The sequence below is a fragment of the Trichosurus vulpecula genome, chromosome 2, assembly GCF_011100635.1.
Source record: "Trichosurus vulpecula isolate mTriVul1 chromosome 2, mTriVul1.pri, whole genome shotgun sequence".
In the NCBI taxonomy this organism is placed as follows: domain Eukaryota; kingdom Metazoa; phylum Chordata; class Mammalia; order Diprotodontia; family Phalangeridae; genus Trichosurus; species Trichosurus vulpecula.
In genome coordinates, this window is record NC_050574.1 from 40,917,631 (window position 1) to 40,938,636 (window position 21,006).

Below are 21,006 nucleotides of genomic sequence, written 5' to 3' on the forward strand. Positions count from 1 at the left end.
GGTTACAGAGGGGGAAGGTGTTGGACCAGGAAGAAGAAAGCTGGTGAGAGAGGGCCGAAAGCTGGGGAACTTGTCGCTGCTTGCACAGACGCTTGCTACAGCTCGGACCGAAAGGTACAATATGACAAATTTTTTTACAAATACAATACCACAAACAGTTGTCATGTATTTAAACATTTTAAAACCATAATTAATTAATTACCATACTGGCTGGATGTGTTTCCACCTTCATCTTATCACCATTGACATAAACTTCACATCCGAGAAAATCCACATATGAAGCAATTATATTTAACTTAGACATTTATTTTTGCCAATCAGTATGCTAAATACTTTTACAATTATGTGATTCCCATATTATTTCTAGCAGTGAATTACACCCTCATCCCCTCACCGAACAGTGAATTAACTTTCTTAGGGTCACACTATTCTAATACCCCTGCCCCTTAAAAAAATTATTATCCACAATTTCATATATTTCCTTAATTTTTCAGTTCCCCATTCATGTCCACATTTTCTTGCGAAAGTTTTACAAACAATTTTGAATCACCTGTTATAACCAGGTCAGTTTAAAGTGACACACTGGACCAATATTCATATTAAATTTAATAGAACCCACTCACAGATCTAGTCCAAAGGGTGGGTGGACATAATCCTTTCCATCTCTCTATAACTTCATCTATTGGGTTTTTAACTCAGGCTATCAAGCCTTTTACTCTAAGCTGCCTGCTCCAGATTTTTTTATCACAGTCTCTCCTTGCCTTTTCCCATAAACTTAAGTAACAAACAGTAAAATGAACTCTAATTTATCATAAGCATTAAATTAGGAATGACACATCTTCACTTTTCACATTTAGTTCAATTCTTTTCTGGTTGGGTCCCATTACACAAAACTTTTCTCCTTTATATAGGCAGAAAAAGGGTTAAAATACTTGTCTAGTCTGCTTCCCTTTGATCTGAGGGAAAAGTTCCCCCCTCTTCTTTCTTCCTTTTTTCTCTATAGGAGCTATAACTGTTTCTTATCTTGAGGCTTTTTAGTGCAAAAAAAATTCAAAAAGAACTTTTTCCCATGCACCTTTAAGTCTTCCTCCTGCTGAGATAACTCTGCCTCTTGAGCGGAGGTTATAATAAATATCCAAAGCCCTGAGAACTCAGTCTAACACTTCTCAGGCTTTCTTTCTCACATACCCTGTTTTCTCCCCATTTTCAACATAAATCAATCTCCCCCCACCCCCGCCCCCCCACCACAACTAGACTTTAACTTGTGGGTATTTCTCCTTACAATGGTAAACTTTAACCAGACCATGGACACATAGAACAAAACTGAATTGCCTGCTCTGCTCCCCCTCACTCCTACTCACTGTCTCTGCTCCAACCTGTTTCCTCAGGAATTCCAGTGGGATAGGGAGGGGCAAGGGGGAGTTTACTGACCCTTCTGCTGCCAGGGCTGCTGCTTCTGACAGGCTACACTCACTCATTCACACAGACACATAAAAACACAGACAGGTAAGTACAGACATCCAAAAGCTTTTTCCTTAAAAGACTATCTACTGGTATATTTGGAAATCCTCTCTCTGAAATAATAGACTTTGATTAATTTTTCCCCATTTCAATTTAGACGAGGTTCGTCATCAGAGCCTCTGAGTCAATGACTCTCAAAACCACAGAAACTGGTCACCCAGCTTCTCCCAGTCACCCAGGGGGGTCACTTGATGGCACCCAATCTAATTAAGACCCTTGGGCCCACAAGCTCTTGCCCTCCCCCACTGGGTTATATGCATATAACTTAACGTGACTGATTTCTCTCTCCACCAGCCAGATTTTCACTTGGGGGATTTTAATTTTAGAATCAGAGCTCTTTGGTTTCTGTTCCCCTGAGTCTCTCCTTCTTTGACACTTTGCCCAGCTGAAGACAAAATACCCAAACAGTTCCTGAGACTATCGGAGAAATCTCCAAGTGTGCACCAGTCTCGGAAACAATCAGGAGTCTTGCTTACAAAATGGGGGTAGATCCCGGGACAAGCCCCCAAAACTATGTGGGATGAAATACCCTGACCAATTAAATTTATAATAAGGAGCCATCTCAGGATGGGAACAGAAATAAATTTTATTCAGTTTTCGAGAACTGGGCAGCCTCTGCCAGAACAGATCTAGCAAGGGAGGCACTTTACAAGGAGCAAAGCACCAATAATATACCTAACACATGAGAATTCCCACCCACCTGTGACCCTTCTCACCATTGGCTGGGAGGTGGGCTTACAATCTGAGCACAAAAGCTAGACAAGGAACTGGGAAATTGAGGCACAGAAACTCCAATTCCCATTCCCTCAGTTAATGATTACAACTGAGGTGACACCTATAAATCTAAAGAAGAACAGGATAAGGGGAGGGGGAGACTCTCTCCATTCTCTTACAGTACTTTTACGGTAAAGGAAAGCAGGTCACAGTGACCCTATTCTTACTGTGGAAGAAGAAGGAACAAAAAGTTTCGGGGTAAACTTTCCCAGAATCTGAGCCATCAGACTCTCATGGCCTCAAAATTTTTTTTCACTTCCCTATTTCTTGATTTTTAAACATTTCTTAGTATATATATGTATGTATGTATGTGTATATATACATACATATATGTACACACACACACATATATATGCACACACACATACCTTCTCTGTGAAGTCTTCACATTTTATTTACCTCACACAGCAGTATTGTAAAAACAGACTGCTTTGAAAGAATTGGGAACTCTGATCAAGACAATGACCCACCACAGTTGCAAACGACTCACGATGAAATATACTATCTGCCCCCAAATAGAGAACTGATGGACTCAGGGAGCAGATTGAAGCACATGTTTGTTTTGGACATAGGCAGTGCAGGAATTTGTTTTGCTCTGCCACACAGGTTTGTACTGGGGCTTTGCTTTTTTGCTTTCTCAGTGGTGGGAGAGGGGAGAGAAGGCAGATCTTTGAAAAAAAAATTGAATTTAACTTTTTAAAAGTTCATAATTTTACTTCAATTCAATAAATGTTTATTAAATGTACTGTACTATGTGCCAGGCATTGAGCTAAACACTGGGGATACAGCAAATAGAGAAGTTTTGAATGCTGTGGATAAGTTCATTTACCTTGGTAGTGTACTTTCCAGGGATGTACACATTGATAATGAGGTTTATGCATGCATGCATTGCCAGAGCTAGCTCAGTGTTTGGGAGACTCTGAAGGAAAGTGTGGGAGAGAACAGGTATTAGACTAACTACCAAACTGAAGGTCTACAGAGCCACTGTGCTGACTTCACTGTTGTATGCTTCTGAAACCTGGACAGTCTACCAGTGCAATGCCAGGAAACCGAATCGTTTACATTTTACTTGTCTTAGGAAGATTCTGAAGATCACCTGGAAAGAAAAGGTACCAGACACTGAGGTCCTCACTTGAACTAAACTCCCCAGCATTCAAACTCTGCTTTAGAGAGTGCAGCTCTGGTGGGCTGGCCATGTTATTTGCATGCAAAACATATGCTTGCCAGGAAGACTATTTTATGGAGAACTCACACAGGGCAAGCAGTCACATGGTGGTCAGAAGAAGCAATACAAGGACACTTTCAAGGTCTCTCTCACTTTGGGAAACACATGAGAAATAGAAAGAATCCTTGCCCTCAAGGAGCATATCATATAATGAAAAGAAGAGAGAATACGAAAGGAAGATGGGGGAGGGAGAGGGGAGGGATGCTAGGGGGACAACCTGGCCCTAGGGCAGTTGGAACCTAGCAGAGATTCAGATGGAAACTAGAATGACCTGGAATTCCAATTCATGCTTTTTATGAAGGAAAGTTTTGAAAGGATAAATGGTCAAATGATGAGTGCTTCACCATCCAGCCCCTCAATCAAAGGAGAGAAGAGGCTGAGGGAGATGGAAATGATGCAGTTTGGGGTTGCTGGGGCTGTGTCTGCCTGGAATGAATTCATGCACTCAAACCATCTTCTAGTCAGTGGCAAAGTTTATTGTAATGCCAACAGAAGCAGGCAGGGTTCCCAGTGAATCTGTGACTTAATGGGGGTGAGGTTGTTGCTTATATACAAAAAGGATTGTAAACTGTAAAAGGATCTGGATGGGATTAAGGAGTGGTAAGTAATCTGGGGTAGGCCAGGTGCAATAGCAAAATGACTAATTTGTGATCTAGATGTAATTAAGGAGTGGTATGCAAGTAGTTGGGGGGGGGTAAGAGTGACAGTGAAAGCAAGCTAATTAGGTCTAGGTGGGCTGGGGTGGGCCAGTTGCTTTGGTGGAGGCAGCTTTCAAAGATATGGTCTTTTCCTTTTAGGGGTCCAGGTCCCATCACCCCATCAGGGAGATGTTGAGTAACCAAGGATTGAGTTACCAGCATGGTGATGAGATCTGATAGAATCAGCTTATCTTGGGAAGGTCATCTTGTTCAAGTATTGACATAAAGCAGCGTTACAGATGAAGAGTGGAGAACAAAAGCCTTCTATTTGTGTTCCCCTGCACTCTTCTTCCTTTTTCTCCTCTAAGTGTGCATTTTTTATGTCTGCTCTTCAGTTTTCCAGTCCAGTACCCAGTAGCTACTGTCTCTTTGTCCCCACCCTCAGTAGAAGTCCTGTCCTATAACCAATAGAAATAAATCAGAGAACAAAGAGAAATAAATCACAACGAATTGCTTGTGTCTGAGAAAGTTCATGCATCACCTTTCTGCCAAAAGATGGGAGGTACATTTCATCATCCATCTTTTGAAGTCATGACTGCTCAATGCTTTCATCAGAGTTCTGAGCTTTTTCCGCAGTTATTTCCCCCTTCCTACTGTTGTGACCGTTGTGTGAATTGATCTCCCTGTTTAGCTCTCTTCACTCTGCATCAGTTCATACAAATCTCTCCATATCTCTTTGAATGCTGTTTTCCTCATTTCTTGTGGCACAATAACATTCCAGTATATTTGACGGAGTGATGGGGCCTGGACCCCTAAAAGGAAAAGACCATGTCTTTGAAAACAACCAAGTCCCTGAATTTTCCCATACATTTCAGGAGCCCAAATCACTGGTTCCTCTGCCCAAGGCATCTGGCCCTCCCAAATCACTTAATTAGCTTACTTGACAGTGCCCAACACAGACTACTTAATACTCCTTAATCCCATCTGGATTCTTTCACTGTCCTTTTTGTATATAAGTATCAGTCTTGCCCCCGTCAAGCTGCAGATTCATTAGGAAACTCTTTTCCTATTGGGATTACAACAAACTACCCCTAAACTGGAAGATTGTTTCAATGTGTGAATTCATTCCAGACACACACTGCCCTGTACCCTGACATTTTGGGGGTTCCCAGCAACCCCAAACCACAACATAATTTACACACCACAGTCTGTCAACCATGCTGTATTTGATGAACATCTATTTTGTTTCTAATTCTTTGCTACAAAAAAATTGTGGTTAAAAATATTCCTTTACAAATTAGTCTGAAGGGTGTGGATAGTGCAAAGACAATCAGAATAGCTCCAAGCCCCCAAGTACCAGAAATCCTACTTCATCCATGTCTACTCCATTTCCCTGAAATAAGGCCATGTGACCTTGGCATATTGGAATTTCCCTCCCCATCCATGTCAACAGCCAGATTTGCTTCTCTGCATTCAGAGTTTTTTATCACTGCATAGCTCTATTAAAGAGGGGAAATGACCCATAGAATATCTCCTGTCAAGATGCATGACGTCAGTTTCTCCAAGACTCATGCCTTTTACAAACCACAAATAAGGATGGTCCACACACAGGAGTTCAAGGGAAAACAATTAAGTGGTTTTAGGATTTTTCTTGAGACTACCCTTCCTGTGATGACACATCAGGGAGAAAGATTAGCAATTTTCTCATCCTGAGGCTCAAGAAGCCTCACTGAAGTCTCTATTGATCCAGGTGAGGCTGTCCTTTTCCCCAAGGTTACAGGATTTCTTCATGATACTCCTCAATCCCAAACAGATCAATCCCAGCACCCTTGGGGAGGGCAGCCTCCAGCTGTGCCTCTCCCCTCCAAGACCTCAGATCTTGCCCTCAAGACCAGCTCCCAAAGCGCCATGCCTGACATGGAAGGGGTAGGGGAAACTCAGGTGTGACCTGTGTCTGAGATCACCAAAGAAATCTGTAAGTGAAGGTCCTTATCCAAGCAGAACAAAACCTGTTAAATAAAAAATCCAGTCCAGGCTGTCTGCCCTACTGGCTGAAAGTCAGGAATGAAAGGACCCAGACTCCCTGAGACCTTTTAGCCAGAGATTTCCTATAGGTTAGAAATCTTTCTTATTCTTGGCCACACATTCTGCCACCTAAGTCTGATATTGTCTCCCATGTGACACTCAATTCCTGATCCCTGAGGGCCTGGCCTTCAAAACCCCCCACAACCTGATGTCATGCTACATTTCTTTCTTTAAATTAAATTTATTTTATTCTTAACTTAAGAAATAAAACAAGCATTTCCATAACATCGTAGAATAGAAAAAAAAAGATTATATATAACTGCAAGTCTACTATGTACAACTTGCTATTCCTTTTAAATATGTAGTAAAGTTATCACGTAACTTTTTTTCCTTTTCTTCCCTCCCCACTCGCCACCCTAGAGATGGCTACACAACATGTGTGTATGTACATACATACATACATACACACACACACATATATACATATGCAAAACTATTCTATACATCCTTCTATTTATCTTTCTCTGGATGCACATAGCCTCTTCCTTCAAATGTCCTTTGTAATTAATTTGGAGATTTATAATAATCAAAATGACTTAGTCATTCAAAGTTGTCCTTGATTGATTCTTGAGGTCTCATAGAGTCATTAGCTTCCACTTGCCCCATTCTACTTTTTAAGGAGCTGTTTTTTTTTCCAAGCTGTTGACTCTTTTTCACGTTTCTCTTGCATCACTCTCATTTCTTTTACCAATTTTCTTCTACCTCTCATATTTGATTTTTAAAATCTTTTCTGAGAGCTTCCAAGAGGACTTTTTGGGCTTGAGACCAATTCATATTGTTCTTTGAGGTTTTGCAAGTAGGTGTTTTGATATTGTTTTCTTCTGAGTTTGTGTTTTGATCTTCTCTGTCACCATAGTAGCTTTTTAAGGTCAGGGCTTTTTTGTTTGTTTTTTACTCATTTACAATCTATTTTGCAACTTTTAAAATTGAGCTCTGCTCCTGGGGTACAGGGGGCACTACCACAAGCTTCTTGCCCTGGGGGCCAGGGTCCTAGTCACTAGCTTTCTGGCAGATTGGCCACTGCACTAGGACAACCTGGCCTAGCCACTCCTATTTTGCCAGGAGTTATGGGGCTGGCAGTTTGCAGGCTGCACTGGGACTTGAAGACTTCACAGCTGGCCTGCTGTGCTGATGGCCTGCTGAACTAGAACCATGGGGTCTGGGAAGCTAATCTGTGCCGTGGCTAGGAGCCTTCCACGGGCTTGCCGGGACACTATGTATGCTCCCCCTTTACTCAAGTGAGACAGACCTTTCTTTCAGTCTTTCTAAGTTATCTTGGCTTGGAAAATTGTTTCACTGTCTTTTTGTGCATTCTATTGGGCCAGAATTTATTTAGAGGCTTGATTTAAAGTTATTTTGAGAGAAAGTAGGGATAGCTCAGTCAGCTTCCTGACTTCTCTTCACCATCTTGGGTCTGTCCTCCAAAATTATTCTCTTTTTTTTTGATGGTCAAGTCATCTTTAATATAATGACTAAATTGAAAATCACAAATACAACTCTCCAAAAAAGGAACCAGGGTTGTAACTAGAGCAGGACAATCAAAGTGTTGTCCTGGGGTACAGAATTTTTAAGCACTTTGACTGCATTTGTCCTGCTTCAGTAGATAAAACAGAGCATTGAGTTTAGGACCTAGACAGAATAATTAGTTAAAATAAGAAGCCATATAGCTGTTTTCCAGGTGACCTTACCCTTGGCCTGTCACCACTCGAGTTTCCCCCAACTAGTGCTGCCTCCCCAGCAGTTTTTTTGTAGTTGGTATTCCTGAGTCTCCACCCACTGAGTCAAGTGGCCTGGGTTCACCCCCATTATCCCCACCTGAGTCTATGTCCCTAGGTCTGAGGTCTCTAGCTACATTTTTTCCCTGTCTCACCTTCAAGCCAGAAATTCTGCACTGAATTTGTGATTATGTTAACTAGAGAGAGAGCCCTTTCTCTCTAGTTGGCCCCAGCCTCAACCCTTCTTTCTGCCAAATTACTGAACCCTCCACACTAGAACATTAGCCCAGGACCATATTGTCCTGATTGGTGAGAGCCTGCTATATCCAGCTGGCTAGGAACCAATCATGCTGCTTTGCTTCTCTACTCTTTTAAAAAAATTATTCTTAAAACAGTATTGTTATTACTGTATATAGCATTCTTTTGGTATCACTATACTTTTCTAGCCCAATCTTATCCTACTCCACTTTGGCTAAACCAGACAACTTGCCTTCCTCAAGCACATCACGTAATAGCCCTCCTTCAGGCCTTTGCTTAAGCTGTTTCCCCATACCCAGAACATCCTTCCTCTTCCTTTTTATCTGTTGAAATTCTTTCCTTCCAGGAAAGACCTACTCAAAGGACATCTTTTACAGGAAGTTGTCCTCAGTCCTTCTGGTCAGTAAGGGCCTTTCACTTCAGATGTCCCAAGGCATTTATTTTGTATCAAATGAGATAGCATATATAAAATGCTTTCCAAACCTTAACACACTATATCAATGTTATCATGATGATGATGATGGCTTATTATCATTATATAATAATACTAATATATAATACATAAATATATTGTAATAATAATAATAAAAATACCTGTCCTAGACTTTGAGCTCTAAATTCTCAAGCACTAGATGTAAAAATTTAAGAGAGGGAACTTACACTGGCTTGAAGGGACCTCAGAAATCCTTCCCTCCCAGATTTTCTTCTGTCTCTCTGAGAGTATTTTGTATTTACAGAGTTAATTGATTGTTGTCACCCCTGTTAGAATGTAAGCTTCTTGAAGGCAGGGCCCTTTCTCTTAGTCTCCAGCAGCTAGGAAGAATCCACATGGATCACTCACCTACTCTGGGCTGGACACTGAGCTAAGCACTTGGCAAATATTATCTCACTTGATCATGTGCTTATCACAGCACCTGTCAAATAGTAACTGCTTAATAAAAGCTTTTTGACTGACTGACTGATTACTAGGGGGGTTGGAGAAAATCAGGGAGAGAACTCCAGGTACAGAGGACAGCCTATGCAAAGGTGCACAGGTGGGAGATAGAGTGTCATGTATTCAGGACAATTGCTCCTCTAATTGGACTGGAAAATAGTGTATAGGAAAGGGAATGATGATGAAAGGCTTTAAATGTCAAACAGAAGGGTCTGTCTTTTATCACAAAGGCAAGAGGGAGCCACTTCTTGAGTACAGAGATAGTGTGATCAGTCCTGAGCTTTAGGAATATCAGTTTGGCAGTTGTGTGGAGCAATGGGCTGCCGAACTGAGAGACTACAGTCAGGAAGACCAATTAGGAGGCCATTCCAGTAGTTCAGGCAAAGAGTGATAGAAGCTTGAAACAGTGGTGGCTGCGTGAGTAGATAAGAGGTGGGGAATACAAGAAATGCTATAGGGGTAAAATGGACAAGGATTGGGAATGAATTAGACATGGGGTGGGGGATGAGGAAAGGACAAACTTGGCTCACTGGGAGGATGCTGCTAAGTGAGTCCTTATCCCCAAAACTTAGATCTTTGCATTTATCAAACATAAGGTTACTATAACAATTTACTGTATACTGTATGCCCACTCTATTCTGCTGGTCCACCATTTTATTTCTTAGTCAGTACCATAGAACTTTGATAATTACCACATTATAATATAGTTTAAGATTTTGTACTGCTGGACCACCTTCCTTTAAATTTTTTTCATTAATTCCTTTGATATCCTTCACTTTTTGTTTTTCCACATGAACTTTTAAATTATTTTTTCTAGTTCAAGAAAATTTTTTGGTAGTTTAATTGGGAAGGTATTGAAATAAATAAATTAGGTAGAATTGCCATTTTTATTATTTTGGCTCAGCTCATCCATGAACAATTAATATTTTTCCAATTATTTAAATCTGACATCATTTGTATAGAACTTTTTAATAGTTAAGTTAATATAGTTCCTGTATTTTTCTTGGCAGATGTACTCTCAGGTATTTTATGTTGCCTACAGCTATTTGAAATGAAATTTCTAGGGGCAGAGCCAAGGTGGCAGAGTGAAAGCAGGGATGTACCCAAGCTCTCTCATAAATTCTTTCAGATACCTCTAAAAAAGTGAATCTGAAAAAATTTGAGAGAAGTAGAATTCACTAGGAGACAGAGTGTGAAAGATTTTTAGCCCAGGAGAATCTGGAAGGTTGACAGGAAGAATATGTTGCACCAGGCTGGAAGAGTGCAGAGCATGCATGGGACTACACCTGACCATACCAGAGTGGGAGCAGGCTCAGCAGTCTGAATCACCAACAGCAGTAGTGACTACCAAGCCTCTCAGCACAGGATGGGAGTCTGTTGAAGTTGGGTGAGATGGAAGCCCAGAGCTTGTGGACAGTGGCAGCAGTTAGTCCTGGGTTTATCAGCCCACAGACTAAATGTTTGAAAGTCACCTTCCTGACCTTTTGGGAGCCATGATGATGGAGTAAACTGTAAGTACTCTCATCTCTCCTTTGTTGACCTTAAATAAACTAGAGAATATTGCCCCAGGAAAACCCTGGAATAGTGGATCCAGAAGTAGGGGCACTGCAGTCTTTTAGCTCAGGAAGCTAGAGAGATGGCTCCTCTTGTGGTGGCAGAAGGAGACCAGGGCAGGATGGAAGGCATCCCAGCAAGCCCCACCTCAGCAGACCAGTGGGAATTCCTGAGCCCCAAGGGGGTGGAGTCAGGAAGTGCCAAAACCAGGACCCCAGGTGTGCCTTTGCACAGCCAGGGGAATTGGAAGACATCAGCACAGACAACAGCAGAGGCCACCTATGCTATAGTGCAGCCTTAGGGGAAAAGGAGACTTCCAGCAGCCAGACCACCCTTCCCCCACACCTCGCACTGCAAGCTTCAGTGTAACCCTAGGGAAACTCAGAAAGACTTCACCAGACCTCAATCCTTGGCACACACCAGCCAACTCCAGCTCAGCACCAGGTGAGCAACAGCATTATATAGCTTCTAGCTGACAAAACCAGAGGTCACAGCACACAAAAACAGCAACCAAGACCCTGGTTCCCAGCACAAGAAGCTTGGGACAGAGCTCCCTGGGCCACAGAAGCAGAGATACACTTTAAAAGCCAGAAAAAAGGCAACCACCATGAAGAAGTAAACTAGAAAAATAAAAAAAGACCATAGAATCTTACTATGGAGACAGGGAAGATCAAAATACAAATTCATAAGAGGACAGCATTGACTTTATACCCACAACTGAAACCTTAAAAGGGAATATGAACTGATCTCAAGCCCAAAAAGCATTCCTGGAAGAGCTCAAGGAGGATTTTAAAAGCCAAATTAGAGAGGTAAAAGAAAAATTGATGTATCAGTAAGGCAATAATAACAATGTAGATGATAATTGTCAAAATGCCTATGTAGTTCTGCATTGCAAAGTATACGAGACTTTCCAAATAGAAGGTAGAAGTAAACAATTCATTCAGACACCAGAGAACCATATCCCACAAGCCATTTATCCAATCTATCACAGCAGTAAAGCATTCCATACATAATATCACAACATGGAGCCTCACCATCCTAAAACTCCTCTGACCCCCTGCTGAGGTCTTCCCAAAAACAAACTCACAGTACAGCTAAGTCAGCCTGTTCAGCTCTATCATGATGACCCTTAGCAGGCATTGGCAGCCATAACTGCTTCCTCTCTCAGCATTTCCTGTGACATAATTTCCTTTTCCTCCCAGCAAGCTCCTCCCACCACATGGGACTTAGGCTTCCTGTGATGTAAGCAGGTCACATGGCCTATTAATGAGTGGGAAAAATCTTCAAATCTAAATTGCTACTACAATTGACCAATTCTTCTAAAAATACGATGGACCAAATGGGAAAAAATTCACTGATGAATACAAATCTTTAAAAAGTAAAATGGATAAGGAGAACCTAACAGGAGAAAATAACTCCTTGAAAAGTAAAATTGGTCAAATGGAAAGAGAGGTACAGAAGCTAACTGAAGAAAACAATTTGTTAAAAATTAGAATTGGGCAAGTAGGAGCTAATGACTCTATGAGGCATCAAGAACAAAATCTAAAGAATGACAAACTAGAAGAAAACTTAAAATATCTCATTAGAAAAACAACTCACCTGGAAAAGAGATCCAGGAGAGAAAATCTAAGAATCATTGGTCTGCTAGAAACCCATGATAAAAAAAAGAGCCTGGACAGTATCTTCCAAGAAATCATCAAGGGAAACTCTACTGAGGTTCTAGAACCAGAGGGTAAAATAGCCATCAAAAAAATCCACTGATCACCTCCTGAAAGAGATCCCAAATTGAAAATTCCAAGGAATATTGGGAATGCATCTAGCTTATCGCCATTACATATGATGCTTGCTGATAGTTTTAGGTAGATGCTACTTATTTTAAGGAAGACTCCATTTATTCCTCTGTTTTCAGGTGTTTTTAATAGGAACGGGTACTGTATTTTGTCAAAAGCTTTTTTCTGGATTAGTGGAACAGGTTAGGTATACAAGGCACAGTAGTCAATGACTATAGTAATTTACTCTTTGATAAACCCCAAAATTCCAGCTTCTGGGATAAGAACTCACTATTTCACAAAAACTGCTGGGAAAACTGGAAAATAATGTGAGAGAAACTGGGCATAGACCAATATCTTACACTGTATACCAAAATAAAATCAAAGTGGGTTCACAATTTAGATATAAAGGCTGATACTACAAGCAATTTGGGAGAGCAAGGAATAGTTTACCTGTCAGATTTATGGGGAACAGAAGAATTTATGGCCAAAAAAGAGATAGAGAGCATTATGAAATGTAAAATAGATAATTTTGATTACATTAAATTGAAAAGTTTTGTACAAACAAAGCCAATGCAACCAAGATTAAGAAGGAAGCAGAAAATTGGGAAAGAATTTTTACAACCAGTGTCTCTGATAAAAGCCTCATCTCTAAAATATACAGTGAACTGAGTCAAATTTATAAGAATACAAGTCATTCCCCTATTGATAAATGGTCAAAGGATATGAACGGGCAGTTTTCAAAGGAAGAAATTAAAGATATCTATAGTCGTATGAAAAAATTCTCTAAGTCACTATCGATTAGAGAAATGCATATAAAAATAACTCTTAGGTGCCATATCTCTCCTTTCCTATTGACTAACATGACAAAACAGGAAAATTATAAGTGCTGGAGAAGACTGGGAGAATTGGAGCACTATTTCATTGTTGGCAGAGTTGTGAACTGATCCAAACCATTCTGGAGAGCAATTTGGAACTATGCCCAAAGGGCTATAAAAATGTGGATACCCTTTGACCCAGAAATACCACTTCTAGGAATATATCCCAAAGAGACCCTCCCTACAAGTGAGAAAAGGACCCGTGTATACAAAAAATATTTATAGCAGCTCTTTTTGTGGTGGCAAAGAATTGGAAAGCAAGGGGATGCCCATCAACTGGTGAATGGCTAAACAAGTTGTGGTTTATGAATGGAATGCAATACTATTGTGCTATGAAAAATGAGGAGCAGATAGACTTCATTATAACCTGGAGAGTCTTATATGATCTGATGCTGAGTGGGGGAAGCAGAACCAGGAGAACATTATACACGATTACAGACACATGGTATGTATGATGACTAACTTTGATAGACTTGGCTCTTCTCAGTAATACAAGGTTCAAAGATGGCTCCAGAGGACCCATGATGGAAAAAGCTATCCACATCCAGAGAATTAGGGAGTCTGAATGCAGTTTGAAGCAAACTATTTGCCCTCTCTTTTTCTTTTTTGGTTTTGTTTCTTCTTCCTAATGTTTATTCCATTGGTTATAATTCTTCTTTACAACTTGACTATTGCAAAAATAATTTCAATGTGAAGGTGTATGTAGAACCTATATTGGATTATATGCCATCTTGTGGGGGGAGGGGGAGGGAGAGGGGGAGGGAGAAAATTTGGAATTCAGAAACTCATGGACCTGAGTTTTGTAAACTAAAAATAAAAAATAAATTAAACAAACTAAAATGAAATTTCTCTTCCTATCTCTTCTTGCAAGGCTTTGCTGCTGATACATAGAAATGCTGATGATTTGCAGGTCTTTGTTGGTGATATTGGTGATATATATATACATATATATACATGTATATACATATATGTATATATGTACACTGATGATTTACATGTGTTTCATTTATGTTCTGCTACTTTTTAAAAATTAATTGTTTCAACTAATTTTTAGTTAATGTCTAAGATATGCCAGGTATACCATCATATCATCTACAAAAAGATATAGTTTTATTTCTTCCTTGACATTCTGGTTCCTTCATTTCATTTTTTTCTCTTATTACTATTGCTAACATTTCCAGTAAAATATTGAATAATATTGGTGATGATGGCCATCCATGTTTCACTCCTGCTATTAGAGATGTTGATGGTGGGCAAAATTTGTAAATACGATCTCTTGTAAATTTGCAGCACTATTTGAAAAGGAGAAATTGGTTATCTTTATTCTGGGCAATGCATCTGGCTTTTTTTTTTATGCATCTGGCTTTTAAAAGAAACTAAATAGCTTCTTTAGTTTGCATTTCAACCTTAACTTAGATTTTAAGGTAATTTTTATTGAATATGTTTCTCCACAGGTACAATTTTGTCTGACAAAACACATTTCTGACCGATAAATATAAGACATGCTAATGGAAATTAATTTTGCACCATAACGAAGGTAATTATTTGTGGAAATGTTATATATCTTCTTTGAAGCCATACCTAAAATGTAGGTGTGTTTTCCAGATTTAGACTGTTTTTAATCCTACAAGATTTCACCATCTCACTGAACTATAATTCAAGATAACAGCATAACTTTTGAATCCAGTTGTCTGTGATAAGAAACTTTTTTCATAAATGAATAGGAGTGATCAATATCCACCATGGGACTGAAAATTGTTATTACAGAAGCCTCTGTTATACTTGGTCCACTTGTAGAGAGCTTCTCAGAGGTCTGAGTGCTAATTGAACTGTTGTATCAATGTATAACCTATTTGTACCCCTTTTTTGCTTTTGGTAACTTCTTAAAAGTAACAAAGATGCTAAAAATGATGTCATAGCTAGTCTAATTATCTGTTGTGATGGCTAAGGAACTACAAGTAAATGACTAAAGATTGATCATTTTTACATTTGTAACCACTACAGCACTCATCCAGGATCACACAGTCAAGTCTGTGTCAGAGGCAGGACTTAAAACCAATCTTCCTGACTCCCAGGCTCTCTCTCTCTTTTATGCTCCATTTAAAGTCTCAGTGCCCTCAGACAGCTCTCTAAAACTCTGTTAAAGAGTAGGTACTGATCTGTGTAGAAGGAGCTCCCTATGCCTATAAAAATCACAGGCGTACTCCCCAATCCCCACCAAAACAAAACAAAACACCAAAAAAACCCAGAACCCCAATTTTTAAATAATTTCCCAGCATCAGAATGAAGGTTCAACTTTAAAGATGTCACACTAAGATATTTTTGTTAAGCATTTAATTTGGCTACTGTTGCAACATAGTAAAAGACCATTAGCCACCTCAGTTTTGGCATGTTTCAAAACAGTGTGCAAAAATAAAAAATTAAAAGAAAGGCAAAAAAAAGCTGTTATGGAAACAGGAATGCCCAAGATGCAAACCCAGGAAAAAATGAATCCAAACTATCTTCAAGCAAAGGTTCAAATTTAAAAACAACCACCACAGTTTGGATACAAGGTCAACTAGCCTTCCTGGAAGAAATGAAGCAATAGGTCTTTTTAAGAGTTTAAATTACTTCATAAATAGCATTTATAGAGAACTTTAAGTTGTACCAAGCACTTTACAAATATTACCTTATTTTATTTTCACAAGAACCCCAGGAGTTCACTGCTATTGTTGTCCTCGTACTATGGGGGTCTGTGAGGAAATCACTGACTTGGTTGAGTGAGTTTCAGCAGTGTTGGCTTTTGTGGCCTGGTCTCTTCTTACCCATGCTGCTCTAGCCTCACTGTGCCACAGAACCAGACCTATGAGGAATTCATAAAGCTGTTTAGCTTTGCCTCGCTGATCCAATGAAGGCATGTGTGGTTTTCAAATATAGGCACTAAGATGGGAATCTATGTATCAAACTAACAGCTGGTTTAGTTTATCTGGTATCTAGGGTGTAGGGTGTGTTCAGGGAGGACTGGCATCCCTGGTATGATGACTGCTGAGCCCTTTTCAGGGCTGTTTTCCACCTTGGCTGTCCACCTGTTCCATCTAACTCTCACCTGTGGTTCCAAGAAGCTGTAGCATGTGCATCTGCTACACCCTGGTAAACTCCATTGGTGAGTTAGGGGGGTGTCTACCCCAAGCATGTGAGTACTTGCTCTGGTGGAATGGGCGAATGAGAACAATTTGTTCCAATAGCCATGAAGGCAGCTGAAGCAGGTGCTGTGGAGCACTTAGAGCTTTGTTAGACATCAAAGATGCCAAGGTCATCCATTGCATCTTGAGCCATCACCAGCTGTCTTGATTCTGTCCTGCCACTGGACTGTGATGACTCTGGAGGAGAGAGTGAGGCCCATGACTTCATGCAACTCTGCCTCACTTAAATCCAATTTATGCACGAATCAAAAGACATCACCGATATCATTTTACCATTATACCTATCTCAAAGTTCTATGGTGACAGGCAGGTGATGAAGTAGTAGGTGCGGATACACTGGGAGCTGTAGTCACAATACTGCACACAGGTGGTCTATAGGACTATTCCTCACTGGAAGCAGCAGTGGGATTCAGTAGCCACCTGGGTGTCAGAGCAACCTTTTAAGGACCACACTGCTCACCTCCTGGTGTGAGGAAGGGGCTAGAAAAGGTGCCCTAAAAATTGTCTGCTTACCCAACCTTGGCTTGATTACTGTGGCAGGTGGGGAATCCTACTCTGTGATGGAAACATAAAGAAATGTACAAAAACATCTGCAAAGACGATTCCACTCACCATTGGCACACAGAATGTGTACACACCTATAGACGACACAAAATCCAGTAGACCTGAAAGATTAACAGCTCTTGTTGCAAGAGAACTCATCGTGCATCCAAATAGCAGCCCTGAGTGAAACAAGGCTGGCAAATGAAGGCCAGCTTACTGATGTTGGAGATGGACACACATTTTTCTGCAGTGGCCACAGTGAAGAGGAGTACTATGAAGCTGATGTAGGTTTTGCAATCAAAATGAATCTAGTCAACAAGCTTGTATGCCTGTCAAAAGGAGTAAATGACAGGCTCATGACAATGTGATTGCCACTTGCATGAAAACATCATGCCATCGTCATCATTGCCTATGCTCCCACTATGACAAACCCTGATGAGGTCAAAGAAAAATTTTATGAAGACCTGGAGACCCTTATCATCAATGTGCCAAAAGAGAACAAGCTTATAATTCTGGGTGACTTTAATGCTAGAGTAGGTTCAGACTACCAGACTTGGCAGGAAGTCCTAGGGAGGAATGGAGGTGGAAACAGCAACAGCGATGGTCACTTACTACTGAAAACTTGTGCATCTCATGACCTTCTCATCACCAGCACTGTCTTCTGTTTACCTAAACACAACAAAACTTCATGGATGCACCCTCACAGCAAACATTGGCATTTAATAGACTATGTGATTGTAAAAAGAGACAGACAGGATGTGAGAGTGATGAAGGCAATGTGTGGTGCAGAGTGCTGGACTGATCACAGACTTATTCTTTCACAGTTAAATATTTGCATTCAGCAAAAGTGGTGCCTCCAAGGCAAAATGACTACCAAAAGAATTAATGTCAACAAATTAGAGCTCCTCTCTGAGTGGGGATAGTTTGTTGCTAACTTGGAGGAAAAGTTGAGCCAACACACAGTTGGCAACAGTGGAGCAGAAAAGGAGTGAGCAGCTTTCAGAGATTTGGTGTACAGCACTGCATTTGCTCATCTGGGTCAGAACACTCACAAACACCAAGACTGGTTTGATGAAAATGATAGGGAAATTCAGAAGCTGGTAAATGAAAAATGGGAACTCCACAGGATTTACCAGAAGGATCACTTATCCATCTCTAAGAAGGCAGCATTTAATTCCATCAAAAGTAAAGTACAAGCAAAGCTTAGAGAGATACAGGATTCTTGGCTCAGTAAGAAGGCAGATGAAATTCAGTTTTATGCTGCTAGTAATAATCCAAAGCACTTTTATGATGCCCTGAAGGCTATTTTTGGGCCAAAGACCTATGGTACATCTCAACTACCCAGTGCTAAAGGAGGCACATTGATTAGTGATAAGGATAAGATTCTGGAGAGATGGGCTGAACACTTCCATAGCATTCTCAACAGACCATCATAAATCAACGCTGAGGCCATTGACTGTTTACCTCAGGTTGAAGTCAATCCCTCCCTAACTGAAGCTCCAATTGAAGAAGAGGTTTTGAATGCCATTAGGCTCCTTTCATGTGGCAAAGCACCTGGTGCTGATTCTATTCCAGCTGAGATTTACAAGATAGGGGATCCATTGCTCATGCATAAGCTGACTGAAATTTTCCAGGTTATAAGACAAAAGGAGGTTATCCCCCTAGAGTTCAAGGATGCCTCCATTGTCTATCCCTATAAAGGTAAAGGAAATAGATTGCCCTGTGACAATCATGGGGGGGTCTCTCTGTTAGTCATTGCTGTCAAGACTCTTGCTAGAGTCCTTCTTAATAGGCTGATCCTTCACCTGGAAAACGGTCATCTGCTTGAGAGCCAGTGTGGCTTCAGAAAGGGCCAAGGAACAGTTGACATGGTGTTTGCTGTCTGACAACTCCAGGAGAAATGCCAGGAGCAGAACAAAGGTCTGTATACAACATTTGTAGATCTGACCAAGGCCTTTGATACTGTTAGTCATGAGGGCTTATGGAAAATTATGTCAAAATTTGGTTGCCCAGGGAGTTCATCGGTATTGTATGTCAATTTCATGATGGCATGCTGGCCTGGGTTCTAGATGATGGACAATGCTCTCGTGCCTTCCCAGTCACCAGTGGAGTGAAACAAGGCTGTGTGCTTGCTCCCACACTTTTTAGCATAATGTTTTCAGCCATGTTGTCAAATGTTTTCAATGATAAATTATTCAACTGATGGTAAATTATTCAACTTGAAAAGGCTACAAGCCAAGACCAAAGTGGAGAGAGTGTTGGTGCATGATTTTCTGTTTGCAGATGATTGTGCACTCAATGCAACCTCTGAAGCTGAAATGCAATGAAGTATGGATCAATTCTCTGATGTTTGTGCTAATTCTGGCCTAACAACACCAAGAAAACACAGGTGCCCCATCAGCCACCACCACATCATCCATACATGGAACCATCAGTTACAGCAAATGGAGAAGTTTTGAATGCTGTGGATAAGTTCACTTACCTTGGTAGTGTACTTTCCAGGGATGTACACATTGATAATGAAGTTTATGCATGCATTGCCAGAGCTAGCTCAGTGTTTGGGAGGCTCCAAAGGAAAGTGTGGGAGAGAACAGGTATTAGACTGACTGCCAAACTGAAGGTCTACAGACCTGTGGTGCTGACCTCATTGTTGTATGCCTGTGAAACTAGGACTGTCTACCAGCTCCATGCTAGGAAACTGAATTGCTTCCATTTGAATTGCCTTAGGAATATTCTGAAGATCACCTGGCAGGATAAAGTACTAGACACTGAGGTCCTCACTCGAACCACCAAGCGTTCAAACTTTGCTTCAGAGAGCATAACTCTGATGGGCTGGCCACATTGTTTGAATGCAAAATGTCCACTTGCCAGAAAGACTATTTTATGGAGAACTCACACAGGGCAAGCGTTTACATGCTGGTCCAAAGAAGTGATACAAGGCTACTCTCAAGGTCTCTCTCAAGAACTTTAGAATTGATTGTGTGATGTGGGAGACATTGACACAGGACTGCTAAGCATGGTGTGTCCACATCAGAGAAGGTACTGTGCTCTATGAGCAAAGGAGAATTGAAACAGCTCAAAGGAAATGCAGGATGCACAAGTTTGGAGTATCCACTCCAAGTGTTCACATGGACTATTTGTGCCTGACTTGTGGAAGAGCATTCTGAGCTCGAATTGGCCTGATCAGCCATAGTCAGCCACATTGAATCTTGACTCAACCATAGTGGTGTCATTTTGGTCCTCTTTGAGAATGAAGGACACCAACCAACCAACCATGTAGGACAGATCAGGCCCAAGATGTAAAAAAGACTGAGAAATTCCACAGTCAGATAATGAGACTTACGGTAGTTAGGCAATCTTGAAGTGCTGTCATGGAAACAGATTGAATGATTTGAAATGAAAGCCCTGGTGGTTACATTTTTAAGGAAGAAAATATTATTTGAACTCAAGAAAATGTTAGGACAGAAGAGGCTTTATACAACTCAATGGGTACTTAAAAAGCCTGGGGGAAGCATTTTTTTTTCCTGTGTAGCTTAAAAAAATTCTCTCTCTCTCTCTCTTCATATATACATACATACATATACATATACATACGTACATGTACATATACATATATACATACACACATATCTATCTATCTATCTATCTATCTGCTTTCAGGCAAATGAGGCAAACAGGTCAAGTAGCTTATCCAGGATCACACAACTGGTAAGTATCTGAGACTGGAATTGAATTATTGAATTCAGGCCTTCTTTTTTTTAAGGTATATATTGTTTATTTTATTTTTAGTTTACAACACTCAGTTACACAAGTTTTTGAGTTCCAAATTTTCTTCCCAACCTCTCTTCCCCCTCCCCACCAAAGACAGCATGTGATCTGATAAAGGTACTACATACACCTTCACATTAAACTTGTTTTTCCCAGTAATCA

At 40.5% G+C, this 21,006-nt stretch overlaps 1 pseudogene; it reads left to right on the plus strand.

The window, feature by feature from the left end:
* Positions 1-16,075: 16,075 nt before the first annotated feature.
* Positions 16,076-20,462, plus strand: LOC118836361 (annotated as a pseudogene).
* The last annotated feature ends 544 nt before the right edge of the window (positions 20,463-21,006 follow it).